The following is a 16,396-nucleotide window of genomic DNA, read 5'->3' as shown; positions in this document are numbered from 1 at the left end:
CTCAACTTTTAGGTTGTGACTAAATTTTAAGTTGATAATTATGGTGACTGAAGAAGAGACCATAGCAGATTCCTCTCCTCTACCTGAATTCCATGAGGATCCAGAGCCTTGGTACCAGCAGAGGCCTCTTATACCCTTCTGACTCCTTGGGGAGTCCAGAGGAATTTGAGTGTGTCTCTCCTGGTTCTAGGATGTTCTGTTATTGATTGACATTCCTACATTTTGTTTGGTGGGGGAAGATCTTATCCTTGAAACTTGGTTCAAGAAGAGGTCCCTGGGTTGTTCAGTTTAGACACTTAGCGGGTTATCCTCAGTGTAAAAGGCACTGGGAATATTTGGTTTGGATACTGAGTGGTTGATTATCCTCAGTTTAGAGACTGGGAAGTCTTTGCTGAGTTAAATGTGAGTAAGATGGGATGAGTTGTTAGGGGAAAGTCTGACCTGTTGTTTTTTCCTTGAATTGGCTACCTTAATAGAGTTTGTCAAAATAAAACAATCTTATGAGAACTTCCGAGCTCCAAAGAAGGGACTTTCTCCTCCTGGCTGGCAATGACTTTCTGAGGCAATTGAGAAACTTGGAGGAGTGGTGGAGGCAAGACCTCCCACGACAAAGCTGTCCCTATAGGGAAATCCACTTGCATAATTAACAAACTACTCAACTGGGGACCAACATAGGAATTGACCATTCCACAATCTGAGCACCCATGGAAGTCTTACACTCCATGGGACACTCCAGACACAAAGAAGGGGCTGAAACAACTCTGGGGCAAAAACCAGAGAAGTTAAGCTTCCAAGCAGCACACACTGGCCCACCACATGATCACTCCTAGTGATTCTATCTCAACAAATGAACTTAAAAATGGGAAATAAAGAATTCAAAATAAAAGGAATGACATATTTTCAGCCTCTAGCCCATACCCCAGCCGGGTAACTGTACATACAAAACTTACTTAATTAGAAATTAAAAGAAATCTCACCTTAAAAATTTAGGGAGCTCTTTCATTGCAAAATTTAGGGAGCTCAACCTTGCATAGGGAGCCAGGTTATAAGCTGGCTTAGTAAAAATTTATTTTCAGACTTTAAACAAAGGCCTTCTAGGGGGAAACTTGGCATTTGTCTGTATCTCTGAGATGTAAATGTGCTACCTGATCTTCCTAGCATGAGTTCTGTGTTTGTTTACATGTTTTGAAAACTTGGCCATTGCTATACTGTGTTTGAGAGTACAGGTTTAGGTTACATCCTCTCCCACTCTCTTATGTGAAGGCCTCTTGCATCTTAGTGATTTAGAAGCAGTGAGTGAAGTGATGTCGCTCAGTTGCGTCCGACTCTTTGTGACCCCATGGACTATACCCTACAATGCCCCTCCTTCCATGGGATTTTCCAGGCAAGAGTACTGGAGTGGGTTGCCATTTCCTTCTCCAGGGGATCTTCCTGACCCAGGGATTGAACGAAGGTCTCCTGCATTGGTAAGCAGACATTTTACCGTCTGAGCTACCAGGGAAGTTCTTAGTGATTTAATCACTATTAATATATTTATTTTCAAATTCTAAAAGATGATGCTGTGAAAGTGCTGCACTCAGTTCAGTTTAGTTTGGTTCAGTCGCTCAGTCGTGTCCGACTCTTTGCGACCCCATGAATCGCAGCACGCCAGGCCTCCCTGTCCATCACCAACTCCCAGAGTTTACTCAAACTCATGTCCATTGAGTTGGTGATGCCATCCAGCCATCTCCTCCTCTGTCGTCCCCTTCTCCTCCTGTCCCCAGTCCCTCCCAGCATCAGGGTCTTTTCCAATGAGTCAACTCTTCACATGAGGTGGCCAAAGTTATTGGAGTTTCAGCTTCAGCATCAGTCCTTCCAGTGAACACCCAGGACTGATCTTTAGGATGGACTGGTTGGATCTCCGTGCAGTCCAAGGGACTCTCAAGAGTCTTCTCCAACACCACAGTTCAAAAGCATCAATTTTCTGGCACTCAGCTTTCTTCACAGTCCAACTCTCACATCCATACATGACCACTGGAAAAACCACAGCCTTGACCAGATGGACCTTTGTTGGCAAAGTAATGTCTCTGCTTTTCAGTATGCTGTCTAGGTTGGTCATAACTTTCCTTCCAAGGAGTAAGCGTCTTTTAATTTCATGGCTGAAATCACCATCTGTAGTGATTTTGGAGCCAAAAAAAGTAAAGTCTGACACTGTTTCGACTATCTCTCCATCTATTTCCCATGCAGTGATGGGACCAGATGCCATGATCTTAGTGCTACACTCAACATGCCAGCAAATCTGGAAAACTCAGCAGTGGCCACAGGACTGGAAAAGGTCAGTTTTCATTCCAATCCCAAAGAAAGGCTCAAACTACTGCAGAATTGCACTCATCTCACACACTAGTAAAGTAATGCTAAAAATTTTCCAAGCCAGGCTTCAACAGTACATGAACCATGAACTTCCAAATGTTCAAACTGGCTTTAGAAAAGGCAGAGGGACCAGAGATCAAATTACCAACACATGCTGGATCATCGAAAAAGCACGAGAGTTCCAGAAAAACATCTATTTCTGCTTTATTGACTATGCCAAAGCCTTTGACCGTGTGGATCACAATAAACTGTGGAAAATTCTGAAAGAGATGGGAATACCAGACCACCTGACCTGCCTCTTGAGAAATCTGTATGCAGGTCAGGAAGCAACAGTTAGAACTGGACATGGAACAACAGACTGGTTCCAAATAGGAAAAGGAGTACATCAAGGCTTATATTGTCACCCTGCTTTTTTAACTTATATGCAGAGTACATCATAAGAAACGCTGGGCTGGAAGAAGCATAAGCTGGAATTAAGATTTCCAGGAGAAATATCAATAGCCTCAGATATGCAGATGACACCACCCTTATGGCAGAAAGCGAACAAGAACTAAAGATCCTCTTGATGAAAGTGAAAGAGGAGAGTAGAAAAGTTGGCTTAAAACTCAACATTGAGAAAGATAAGATCATGGCATCTGGTCCCATCACTTCATGGCAAATAGATGGGGAAACAGTGGAAAACAGTGACAGACTTTATTTTTTTGGTCTCCAAAATCACTGCAGATGGTGACTGCAGCCATGAAGTTAAAAGACTTATTCCTTGGAAGGAAAATTATGACCAATCTAGACAGCATATTAAAAACTAGAGACATTACTTTGCCAACAAATGTCCATCTAATCAAGGCTGTGCTTTTTCCAATAGTCATGTATGGATGTGAGAGTTGGACTATAAAGAAACCTGAGTGCTGAAGAATTGATGCTTTTGAACTGTGGTGTTGGAAAAGACTCTTGAGAATCCCTTAGACTGCAAGGAGATCAAACAAGTCCATCCTAAAGCTCAGTCCTGAGTGTTCATTGGAGGGACTGATGCTGAAGCTGAAACTCTAATACTTTGGCCCCCTGATGCAAAGAGCTGACTCATTGGAAAAGACCTTGATGCTTGGAAAGATTGAGGGCAGGAGAAGGGGATGACAGAGGATGAGATGATTGGATGGCATCACTGACTCGATGGACATGAGTTTGAGTAAGCTCTGGGAGTTGGTGATGGACAGGGAGGCCTGGTGTGCTGCAGTCCATGGGGTTGCAAAGAGTCAGACATGACTGAGGGACTGAACTGAACTGAATATGTTTATTTTATTAGTGGCCAAATAATAGATACTTTTAAAATTGGAGAAACTAACAAATTGATGAATCTAGAGCACTCTCGTTATAAACAGCTGTTTTATTGGTACCTATAAAAGAAAAATCAGATTAAAGGTGAAAAAGTACATCTAATATTTAACCTGAAGCTGAAACTCCAATACTTTGGCCACCTGATACAAAGAGCCTACTCACTTAAAAGGCCCCAATGCTGGGAAGGATTGAAGGCAGGAGGAGAAGGGGACGATGGAGGATGAGTTGGTTGATGGCATCACTGACTCAATGGACATGAGTTTGAGCAAGCTCCAGGAGGTAGTGAAGGACAGGGAAGTCTGGTGTGCCACAGTCCATGGGATGCAAAGAGTCAGATAGGACTTAGCTACTGAACAACAACAGTGTTTAACCTAAGAACTTCTGTTGTTTAAAACAAGTGAGGAAAACTGGTTTGGGAAGATTCATATGTGGTCTTTGCTTCCCCTCAGTGGGTCTTTCAGATGCTAATAATGGCACTGAAATAATGTCAACAGAAAAACTTGTAAGGAAAATCTAGCCACTATTTTCAAGAAGGTAAAAAAATTTCAAGAGGAATTATCTCAAACGAATAAAGAAATCTTTAGATGGTTATTTAAAATGGGATAAGTAAATTGGACATTTATGTGATTCAAACAAGATTTTATATTACTGCACTACCTAAAGTTAAATGGGCCAAAAGGGACCTCTACTGGTCCCCCCAAAAACCAAACAAGTCTGTTCTATTTGCCCTGGTTTTAAAATTATATGTAAAGGAATAAAAAAATTTACACTGAGGTATCTGACCAGCAATTATTTGGGACAAGTTCAAGCCAAAGTGCCTGATCTTGGCTTAGCCTCACTCTGAGGATTCCAGAGATTTTTGTATAAAAGTAGGTAAAATGGACAGGAAACAAAAGAAAAGAAAACAAAACCTTCTAAAATTCCTCTAAGACCAAGCTTGTTGATTGAATCCTAATGAAATCAAAGTTAAAAGTCTCAATCCTGAGACTTGAGATAAAAGTATATAAAATTGAGATTGAGATAAAGGTATATAAAATTGCTATATTTAAGTGGACTTTATTTAGATGGTTACATCTCGATATATTGTGGGATACATATATTTCACTGGGGAATAGTTCTATAAGATATAAGATATATACTGCAACTAAGGAAATATTAACTAAATGTACTTACCAATAGGGTTATCTGGGCCACACAAATATGCAATACTGGGAACTAAAGGCAAGGGTTAAAAATGAAAATGAAATAAAAATTTTGATTTTGCTTTGGGTTCAATTTGTGAACTGAGAAAGGTCTTTGCTAAATGCCTTATAAAACCTTTGAAGCCATGAACGCTAGTCAGGATGGCTGCTATCTAAAATTCTACAAGCAATAAATGCTGGAGAGGGTGTGGAGAAAAGGGAACCCTCTTACACTGTTGGTGGGAATGCAAACTAGTACAGCCGCTATGGAAAACAGTGTGGAGACTTCTTAAAAAACTGGAAATAGATCTGCCATATGACCCAGCAATACCACTTCTGGGCATACACACTGAGGAAACCAGATCTGAAAGAGACACGTGCACCCCAATGTTCATCGCAGCACTGTTTATAATAGCCAGGACATGGAAGCAACCTAGATGCCCATCAGCAGATGAATGGATAAGGAAGCTGTGGTACATATACACCATGGAATATTACTCAGCCATTAAAAAGAATTCATTTGAATTAGTTCTAATGAGATGGATGAAACTGGAGCCCATTATACAGAGTGAAGTAAGCCAGAAAGATAAAGACCATTACAGTATACTAACACATATATATGGAATTTAGAAAGATGGTAACCATATCCTATATGCAAAACAGAAAAAGAGACACAGAAGTACAGAACAGACTTTTGGACTCTGTGGGAGAAGGCGAGGGTGGGATGTTTCAAGAGAACAGCATCGAAACATGTATATTATCTATGGTGAAACAGATCACCAGCCCAGGTTGGATGCATGAGACAAGTGCTCGGGCCTAGTGCACTGGGAAGACCCAGAGGGAGCGGGTAGAGAGGGAGGTGGGAGGGAGGATTGGGATGGGGAATACATGTAAGTCCGTGGCTAATTCAAGTCAATGTATGACGAAAACCACTACAATATTGTAAAGTAATTAGCCTCCAACTAATAAAAATAAATGGAAAAAAAAAAAAAAAAACCTTTGAAGGCATGATAAGTTAAACTCTAAAGTTATAGACTATGGAACTCATAAAATAAATTTCAGTTTAGCTATAAATCTTGTCACTGATTTCCCTATCTTTAGGTGATAGAACTGTTCTTTGGGGAACTAAAAGCAACTGGCTTTCTCTTGCAAATCTCTGTAAACCCAAATGTAATTTGCAACCTTATGGACAGTAGCCCAACAGGTTCCTCCATCCATGGGACGCTCAAGGCCGGAATACTGGATTGGGTTGCCATGCTCTCCTCCAAGGGATCTTCCCAGCCCAGGGATTGAACCCAAATCTCTTACTTCTACCTGTATTGGCAGGTGGGTTCTTTACCACTAGCATCACTAGGAAACCCCAAATACAGATCACAAGGAACTGAGACTGACCCTAATCAGCTCCACCAGACAAGACCTGACACCAAGGGAAAAAGGTGGCAGTTTTAAAATTCAGACACTTGGGAATGCTCCCTCAGGCAAATCTTAAAGACATAGTCATATATATATATATGTATATATATTATATATATATATAAAGAGAGAGAGAGAGAGAGAGAGTTGGGAGGATTTGTAATTTCCTCAGATCTGTCTTGCTGTAGCAAAAATTTGAAGTGAAGGATGGATCTGTCTTACAGCTCAGTTTTATTTGGCAAGCAAAGGAAAATACATCCTGGAGGCATGAAGGCGGGCTGACCCAAAAGAAGAGACAAGAAGAGAAGTCAGAGGCTCAATTTTGGCTCCTCCTTTTAAGTGTGTTTTTTTCCCCTCCATCTCCTGAGCCTGCCCTATGTAAATTGGGCTAGCCAGGAGGGCTGTTTGCTTCACCTGAGGTTCTTACTCTTGTCCTCGGACCTTCCTTTGTTCTATCTTTGGGGCTTTCCCCTTCTTTGTCTTTTAGCCACCGCCATTCTGGATTCCTTTTTCCTATTCTAACTACCTAAAATATATCTTTTATATATAATATATATTTATGTATATGTAAGATTATAGATATAACCTTATAATCTTAGTCAACTGAGCAAGCAACCTTCATGTACCCCAACTGTTTGTAAGCTAGTAAGTTTATATTGCATTAATAATAACTGGTTCATAACTAAGCTTTTAAGTTAAGCTGTCAGACCGCTAGTTTGCCTGTTTATGTTGGTGTACATTTTATATATATGAAATATCTCTACTTTTGGAAACTGTTGTCAATAGTAAATTTATAATGAGCTCTATTTAATTTGAAAAGAAAGTGCTAACATTTAAAGAAACTGGCCAAGGTTACTTTCAGGTTCACATGAACTGGGAAATATTCAATATTAAGTTGATAGCTGGTATTAATGTTTAAATTTATCTAATTAATATAGACATGTCACTAAATCATCAAAATTAAATATAATACTTTGCTTCAGTTTAATAAATAACACCTCATTGTATCTGTTGCAAGGAAAATAACTCGATATGATGAAACTTTAGAGTAATTGAGATAAGAGCTTTTGGGTAAACTCTTTATTTTAGAAATGTCTACTTAAAATAATCTTTCTGGATATTTGGTAACTTGAAGTTCTAGAGCTATGCTTATTTAAGTTAAATGATGAAAGTTTATTAAATAGTCAGAAGATCCTGAGACATCATTGACTAAATAGAGGCCTAAAGTTATTTAGCACTATTAATGAAAATATTTGGTGTCACCCTGAGATGGCCTCAGATGTTCAAATGTTTTTAGAAAATATCACTTATGTTTATGCTCACCAATCTATAGAATGCCTATGTAAAAGATTGCTCATAATCGCTTACTTCTTAGCTTTTACTAAAGATGAATGTTTTAAGAGTTGAGGCTTATAATTTAGACATACAATTAAAGCAGAATAGCTTAACATTTCAGTAGACCATAAGCAGTAGAATGTCTGTTTTCAGTAAGGAAGTTACGAGAAATGGAATCACATTTTATTGAGTAAAAAAAGTGAGCTGTTTGATTGCTTTAGGTAGAAAATGAAAAACAGGCTGGATACAGAAAGTGAAAGAAACCCTGAGGAGGAAAAAAATTCATGCATATTCAGGATTAATAAAGTTTAGATTGAAGTTAACTGAGTAAATGGATTTTGTTAAGTAAGCTAATGCAAGACTGGAATTTGACTTCTCTTTCTATTAAAAGTGCTCCTTTCTGAAAACAAATTGTGAGAGTTTCTGTGCTCTTAAGTAATCTGTATTTATTTTCTTTTAACTGTTTTTGTGACTTTGGTTAAATGAATGAGCATTGTTTCAGTGACCTATGATCCTGTTGTGTTTTAAAATCTTTTTAATATTTCTAACAAACTTCCCAAATATCATAATATAACTAAAGCTCTTTTAGACTCCAATTGACTCTGGGGTGCTTCAAAGAAACATCTCTCAGACATCTCAGAGAGAAATGTTAAGCTAAGTTTATTTGGTACTTTTATTTCAAAAACACTGTCCAGTGATTGAATGTGAACTTTAGGTTGTAATGTATGGATAAATGATATTAATATGGATATTGCAAAATTTATATGGACTCACTAATATCTGAGATGTCTTGATATAATATTATCAGTCATTTCTATTGGTTATCCTAAAATGTTATGTGTTGCAGAAACATCCATGTTTCCTGCTAATTGCATTGTATTCAGATATTTAAGTATGCTATTTTTAATTTTGTACTTTATAAACTCAGTTCAGTGCAGTCGCTCAGAGGTGTCCAAATCTTTGTGACCCCATGGACTGCAGCACATCAGGCCTCCCTGTCCATCACCAACTCCCGGAGGTTACTCAAACTCATGTCCATCGAGTCGATGATGCCATCCAATCATCTCATCCTCTGTCATCCCCTTCTCCCGCCTTCAAACTTTCCCAGCATCAGGGTCTTTTCCAAAGAGTCGGTTCTTTACATCAGGTGGCCCAGGTATTGGAGTTTCAGTTTCAACATCAGTCCTTCTAATGAATATTCAGGACTGATTTCCTTTAGGATGGACTGGTTGCATCTCCTTGATGTCCAAGGGGCTCTCAAGAGTCTTCTCCAACACCACAGTTCAAAAGTATCAATTCTTTGGCGCTCAGCTTTCTTTATAGTCCAACTCTCACATCCGTACACGACCACTGGAAAAACCATAGCTTTCACTAGAGGGACATTTGTTGGCAAAATAATGTCTCTGCTTTTTAATATGCTGTCTAGGTTGGTCACAACCTTTTCTTGCAAGGAGAAAGCGTCTTTTAATTTCATGGCTGTAGTCACCGTCTGCAGTGATTTTGGAGTCCAAGAAATAAAGTCTCTCACTCTTTCCATTGTTTCCCCATCTATTTGCCATGAAGTAATGGGACCAGATGCCATGATCTTAGTTTTCTGAATGTTGAGCTTTAAGCCAAATTTTCCACTCTCCTCTTTCACTTTCATCAAGAGGCTCTTTAGTTCTTGTTCACTTTCTGTCATAAGGGTGGTGTCATCGGCATATCTGAGGTTATTGCTATTTTTCCTGGCAATCTTGATTCCAGCTTGTGCTTCATCCAGCCTGGCATTTCTCATGATGTACTCTTCATATAGGTTAAATAAGCAGGGTGACATCATACAGCCTTGATGTACTGCTTTCCCAATTTGGATCCAGTCTGTTGTTTCAAGTCCAGTTCTAACTGTTGCTTCCTAACCTGCATAAAGATTTCTCAGGAGGCAGGTCAGGTGGCCTGGTATTCCCATCTCTTGAAGAATTTTCCACAGTTTGTTGTGATCCACACAGTCAAAGGCTTTGGTGTAGTCAATAAAGCAAAAGTAGATGTTCTTTTTTTCTGGAAATTGTGCTTTTTCAGTGATCCAGCAGATGTTGGCAATTTGATTTCTGGTTCCTCGACTTTCTAAATCCAGCTTGAACATCTGGAATTTCATAGTTCACATACTGTTGAAGCCTGGCTTGGAGAATTTTGAGCATTACTTTACTAGTGTGTGAGATGTGTGCAATTCTGCAGTTGTTTGAGCATTCTTTGGCATTGCCTTTCTTTGGGATTGGAATGAAAACTGACATTTTCCAGTCCTGTGGCCACGGCTGAGTTTTCCAGATTTGCTGACATATTGAGTGAAGCACTTTCACAGCATCATCTTTTAGGATTTGAAATAGATCAGCTGGAATTCTATCACCTCCACTAGCTTTGTACTAAACTGGGTAACAAATGACAAACCCTAATGGAAAACCTGATCACTTCATGTGGATCAATGGAAATCAATTAATGGGACTGAATAATTTGATAAATGTGATATATAACTTTGACAATGGAAAATATACTAGCTTGAGTCTAGTAAAACTTTCTTATGCTGTGACCTACCGCAAATGGATAAAGTATGCCTTTGTAAACGCAGATGAAACATTTATCTTTTTCTCCCTACTTGGTCAATCCTGCCAGTAGCATATATTTGTCTCAAAGATTAAGCCGTGCATAGTGTGTACAGCTTATACAGTGAAACCCCAGATAGCTCATTCAATCACTTATGGCTCCTTTGGTTGCTCAGTCATTGTAACTGGATTAAAACTAGTTATACTAATCTTTGTTTTAATTTGTTCTTTGTTTCCAAATTGTTTATGCTTTTGTCTCTCTGCTGCATCATGACTTTGTCAATGGTACTAGGCACATTACCCCTATCTGTCTATTTAACAAGAGGGTTGCCTTTTACAGTATGCAGCAGTAGGCCTCCAACAAATGTAATGATGACTAGGTGACTCAAACCAATTGATCAGAAATATACTTCTATATGCCATCAATAATTGTAATATTGTAATTCCAAGTATGGGAAGAAACAATAAGGGAAATATCTCCTGGATCCAAAAAGGTTAGAAGATAGAGGATCCAGAGAATTTTTAACTGTCTAACAATGGGCCTAACCTGAAAATTAACACCTGGAGTGGCATATCAACAAGAACTTTTACCTGATCTGGGATGAGCAGTGCCTTGGGACAAAAAAAAAAAAAAAGATCATGAAATGTCTCCCAAATATTGGTGAAATTTCCGACCATGGGGAGGGACTAAGAAGTGGAATATTTCCTGCCATATTAATAAACAAGGATGTCACAGTCTTCAGTGAGTCCAGTCCTCCAAGGCCTAAAGGCACTCAGGAAGGAGAAGAGAATCTGTGATCTGGCAGCTATCAGACAGCAACCACCCCCTACATTGAGCCCTGAGGAACTCAGGAGGCTGCATACATGCCCCAGAGAGCTGAGTTGCATATGTAAAGAACAATTTTACTGAGCCCAAACTCTTGCATCTTCCCATGCATAGAAAAGTGCTAAATTCCTTAAACTGAGATATCTGGTTTCCTTTAATTAACAATAGTCTTTCAATGTTCAGACTACCTACCCTTTGTTGTAAAATTTCTATATAATCTGGCTCCTCCCCTAGCCTCCTTGGAGCCGTTTTCTCAAGGTCACTTGAAATGTTGTCTTCTGGGCTTGAAGTCCTAAATATTTCCATCAAATGAAACATAGCTCTCAACTTTTCAGCTGTGACTATTTTGTAAGTTGACATCATTCATAAAATGTATACCAGGTCTATAGTGAACACTCAGTGAATAGTAACCATTAGCTGTGATTGAGATGACAATGAATACAAATACAATACAAATTCTAATTATACAAATGTATAATTGTATGATTGCAGTTATTTTTGATATTGTAAAAATAATTTAGCAAATTAAAGGAACCATTTGGGGCCTTAGTTTGAAAGCTTAGTATTCCTCTAAAGAAAAAAGATGCGAACAATATTCATCCTTAGATAATTTTAAACTAAAGTTATTTTAATATTTAATCCAATAACCAATTATTGGGTTTAGAATAAAGTTATTCTAAAATTTAATCTGTTAAACAGTTATTGGATATTGTCTTTGTGCCAGGGGACTTCCCAGGGGGCTCAGTGAAAAGGAATTCACCTGCAGTGCGGGAGCGGTGAGTTCGATCCCGGGGTCTGATGATCCCCTGGAGAAAGAAATAACAACCCATTCTATCATTCTTGCCTGGAAAATCCCATGGACAAAGGAGCCCAGCAGGCTACAGTCCATGGCGTTGCAAAGAGTTGTACATAACTTAGCGACTGAAACAACAACATGGAGCCAGGAAATATGAAAGGATCAGAAATACAAAATTAAGTATAGTTTAGTGATGTAAGTATGCTGATTGACCATGTTCACGACAAAACCTGAATGAAATAGGGAAACATACTAGATAGTTATCCAGATATGAAATGATGAGATAAGTGCATGGCATTTTCTTATTTGCTTAACTGTGATTTATTTCATTTCTACTTTCATGTTTTAATAGTTGTGGTTTTTCAACATATACTTGAATTTCTACAATAGGAGAAACATCTTAATTTCCAACCAGATTTAGTCTGTGCATTTTTCAATGCAACATTCATGATCTTATTATTAAACTAGGATAAATAATCTGTGGAATTTATTGTGTTTGATCATGATTGCTTACCTATCCAAAATAAAAACTGGCAAAATTTGCTTGTATGTAGATAACTAATCTTGCTCAGTTGTCTAAAAATTGTATCTATATGTATTATTTTCATTCCTTACTGATTTCCTCATCCTATAAATTCTTATCTTTACCCCTCATTTCCATTATCTCTTTTCTATCTTCTATATAGTTAACTACCTTGGTGAGCCCAACTATTCAATTATTGGGAGATAACATTTTGTGGTTTAAAAAGGGCATCCAATTTTGTGTAAATATTTTGGATCTTGATGTGTAAGATGTAAGGACAAAAACAAATTAAAAGCAAAAATGTTTGGTTCTCCCTGTGAAAAATAAGGGAAGAGATACCTTACCCTCACTTTTCTTAGATATTTGGTTTAGAAAACTTATCATTATAAATACTTTCTCAGTCTCTTTGAAATGTATGTAAATCTTTTTAAACTTCAAAAAGTACTTTGTCACTTTTACAATTCGGTAATATCTTTCTGTAGGACCTAGGAACCATCTCTCTGAAACACAATCATCAAGGAAGATAGCATCCGTATCTCCCAATTTCTGTGAGAGCCCAATGATGATCAAATTGCAAAACTACCACCTGTCATAGAGGTAAGAATTTAATTTGCCTTTGGGTAAACCCAATTAACAAATATAATTGGTCATCTCAATTAGATGAATTTAGAATGAACTACGTGTGACAGTGGTGCTGTCAAGTCCTCTTACTTGAATAACAGTTGTTTACCTTGGGAACACATTTGGAACGGGTTATGTCTGCCTGGCTATACAGAAAGGGGAGATTTCTTTCAGCCTTTGGAATCTCTTAGTTCTCTTAGTGGGTTACCTGTGAGACTCTTCATGTTCTGGCTTAATACTCATTCAAAAATAAAATGATTTTCTCTCACTTCTGCCTTTGTGAAGCCATTTTTCTGGCTTGGCAGAAGATGTTTTGAAAATCTTATTTCCTCAACAAAGTAAATACAAAAATCTTATTTTCCCAACAAAGGTAAATACATTCACTCATTGCTCAGCAGCTATTTAAAAGTAAACAAAAATCTGTAGCAAGTATATGTTAGATTCAATATTTTGATAACTGTTTTTATAAGTGAAAAACAATAGAATATCAGCAGTTTCATGTGTTATAAGCTAAATTATATGTATTAGAGAAATATGTGGAAGAATACACAGTAAACTGCTAATATCAGCTAATTAGCTGGGGAGAGAATATTACATTTTGTCTTAGTTATCCATCCTCATATTTTTCAACTTGTTGCAGTAAGTTTGTATTATTTTTTTTTCTATTACAAAGTAGAAATTAATTTTCAAAAAGATGCTAATTGCACTTGCAACCTAAACATCATCAATTAAAGCAGGGGCAATTCCCCTTGTACTTTTTTTAATGTCCAACTTTTAATGTAGTGCTTTATAAATATTTGTAAAATGAAGACATGCATGAATGAATGAATAATCATAGCCAGAGAAGATTTTTGAGGGAATAGTGAAGACGTGGAGAAGCTATATTGAAATAGTTGACAGAAGTTTGGGGGTTAAAAAAAAAAAACAAAAGAAACCCAGAAGCAGTATATAAATAAATAAATAACTTTTTGGAAAAGTTTGGCCAATAAAAGACTTGGTAAAGTGACATTTTTGTTCAAAAGAGATCCTTCTGTATTTGTGAGTTCTCAGAGCATACTGGCATGCTTACTAACGTCCTGTTGTTGGCAAAGAGGCTGAAGATAGAAAAGGACACAGGATATCTGAAAGCTAGAGATCACTGAGAAAGCAGGAGGAGGTGCTGGTGTTGAATTGGTTCCTCCTGAGTTCTTCTGTTATAACAAAAACGAAGGACACGTCACAGAGGCAAGTCTGCTAGTGAATCTATTGGAAGATTTGGAGGATCTTGGCTGAGGATGAATTTTCTCTTTTTGTGAGGCCAGGAAATGCGGTATGATGCATCAGTTTTTAATGCTGCAGTTGCTCTAGTGAGTCCAGTATGTGTACAAACAAAAGCGGTACCTTACATGCAATGCAGGAGACCCCAGTTTGATTCCTGGGTCGAGAAGATCCACTGGAGAAGGGATAGGCTACCCACTCCAGTATTCTTGGGCTTCCCTCGTGGCTCAGCTGGTAAAGAATCCACCCGCAATGTGGGAGACCTGGGTTCAGTCCCTGGATCAGGAAGATCCCCTGGAGAAGGGAAAGGCTACCTACGCCAGTATTATGGCCTGGAGAATTCCATGGACTGTATAGTCCATGAGGTCGCAAAGATTTGGATACGACTGAGATACTTTCACTTTCACTTTGCATGCTTTCAAAGCTACAAGTTTTAGTGGTCATTTGCATATTCAGCTACTATTTCTGAAGAATGGTCATTGTGTCTGAATACTTAAGGGCAGATGTTTTTTCATTCTTAGTTACATATTGCCAAATAAACTCTCCCCAAATGGACCACCCTGCAGTTGATCACAGAACATCAGCCCATTTTCTCCTTTCCTCTTGGCGTGTTCCTATCTGGGCTCCTTGGTTGCTTGCTTCAATCAGGACCATCAAAGGGCTTGAAAAAGAAGGTAATAAATTCCAGATCCCTTTGTTCCTGTAAATTTTAAGATTCTTTCTCAGTTGTGAGAGAATTCAGAGAGGAAGCACAGAGGTTGAAAAAGTAAAGTGAGCATTTATTTAAGCAAAAATAAGCTCTCAGAGGGAGAGCAGGCAGACAGGTGAGGAGCTGCTGCCCTGGCTTTCTTTGGCAAGCTGGTCATGAGGGGCATACAAATGGAGGGGTGGAATGTTCACTGGGGAGGGAGGAATCTGTGGTCATCTTCCCTGATTTTCATCCCTAGTCCATCTTCCCAAGGGGAGGAGGGATTTTTGTCCTTATTTAGCTTAGATCAGAAGTGTCAAGGCATTGGTGCATGATGGGTACTTATCTGTTAGGCTAATCTTATTCTATTGAGAGCATAATGAGCAAAAGGTTCTATTCAGAGGCCGGAGATTTAAGCAAAAACCACGTTGTTGGGAAGCATGGCCCTGCCTGGCCTGAATTAGTAGCTGAGTATGCACCTTTCCTTGTCTGCTTTCAGAACATTTATCACCAAAAATGCGTGGTCTTCTGTCAGTCTGGAGGTTCTGCTTTGCTTTGTCTGCCTGTGGGCCCCAGCTGTTTACAAGATGTGTGATTTTCTGCTACCTGGCACCTGCCCCTATTTCTCTGCTCATATCTAGCTACCTGCCTGTTATAACACCTTTTATTCCAGAGACTCTGTCAATTGGGGTTCGGTTAAGAAATCAGAAGTAATTTCAGGTATTTCAAAGAGTAAATGTCTTGATAAAGGGTATTGAAAAGAATTAGAAGGCTTGGGATGTGAAAGATTAGGGAAGCCGCTCTACCATTTAGGAAATCAGGAAATGCTTAAATTATAGGAAACCACTGCCATTGATTTCACTGCCCACTGTACTATAACAGGTAATTCTTTGTAGGACACTGGGAAGCTGCTAGAAAAACCTTGTTTCTGAAGCCTTAGTAATTGCCAGCCACAGCCACAAGAATAATAATTACTTTTGCTTTTTTGTATTCCCTCCAGATTTAGACCAGTTCCTCTCATTGGCAAAATCTAACTAGGGCTATAATGACAAGAATTCTTGAAAATGCAGTTCCTAGACTTCCAGCTAGTATTATAAAAGGAAAACATAGAAGGGGAAAAAATGGGCTGAGTAGCCTACCCAATTCCACACAATCCAGCACATTTCTCAGCCGAATTACCCACATCCTTTCCCAGGGAACAGTTCCCACTTGACCTGCGCTAAAAGATGCTGACCATGTGTTCTTGCTAATTCAGGTGAGACCCTAGTAGAAACTATGTCAGAAAATTGAAGCTAGTCAAGCATTAAAGGGCTAGGTTGATTTGCCTCTAGCGGTCATTATCACAGGCCTTTTACCAGTAGCCCCAAGGGCATAGCAAATTAGTGCAAGAGTCACTTATAGGGTTGGCAAACAGAAATTTAGTAATATTTCTATACTTCCCTTAACTCCCACCAAGTTGTCTGAAAACCAAAACAGGGGAAAACGAAGTACCACTTTCAAAAGGT

At 38.6% G+C, this 16,396-nt stretch overlaps 1 long non-coding RNA gene across 1 annotated transcript in view; it reads left to right on the top strand.

Annotated features, from left to right (window-relative positions):
- Positions 1–16,396, top strand: part of LOC122700649 — a 99,930-nt gene that overhangs the window by 55,824 nt on the left and 27,710 nt on the right. The window contains exon 3 of the long non-coding RNA XR_006342851.1: positions 12,808–12,922. This is a non-coding gene — a long non-coding RNA (uncharacterized LOC122700649). The remainder of the gene's footprint in view (positions 1–12,807; positions 12,923–16,396) is intronic.

This window comes from Cervus elaphus, chromosome 9, assembly GCF_910594005.1.
Source record: "Cervus elaphus chromosome 9, mCerEla1.1, whole genome shotgun sequence".
NCBI lineage: Eukaryota > Metazoa > Chordata > Mammalia > Artiodactyla > Cervidae > Cervus > Cervus elaphus.
The sequence above is the reverse complement of the archived record's forward strand: the minus strand, read 5'-3'. Positions and strand labels throughout refer to the sequence as shown.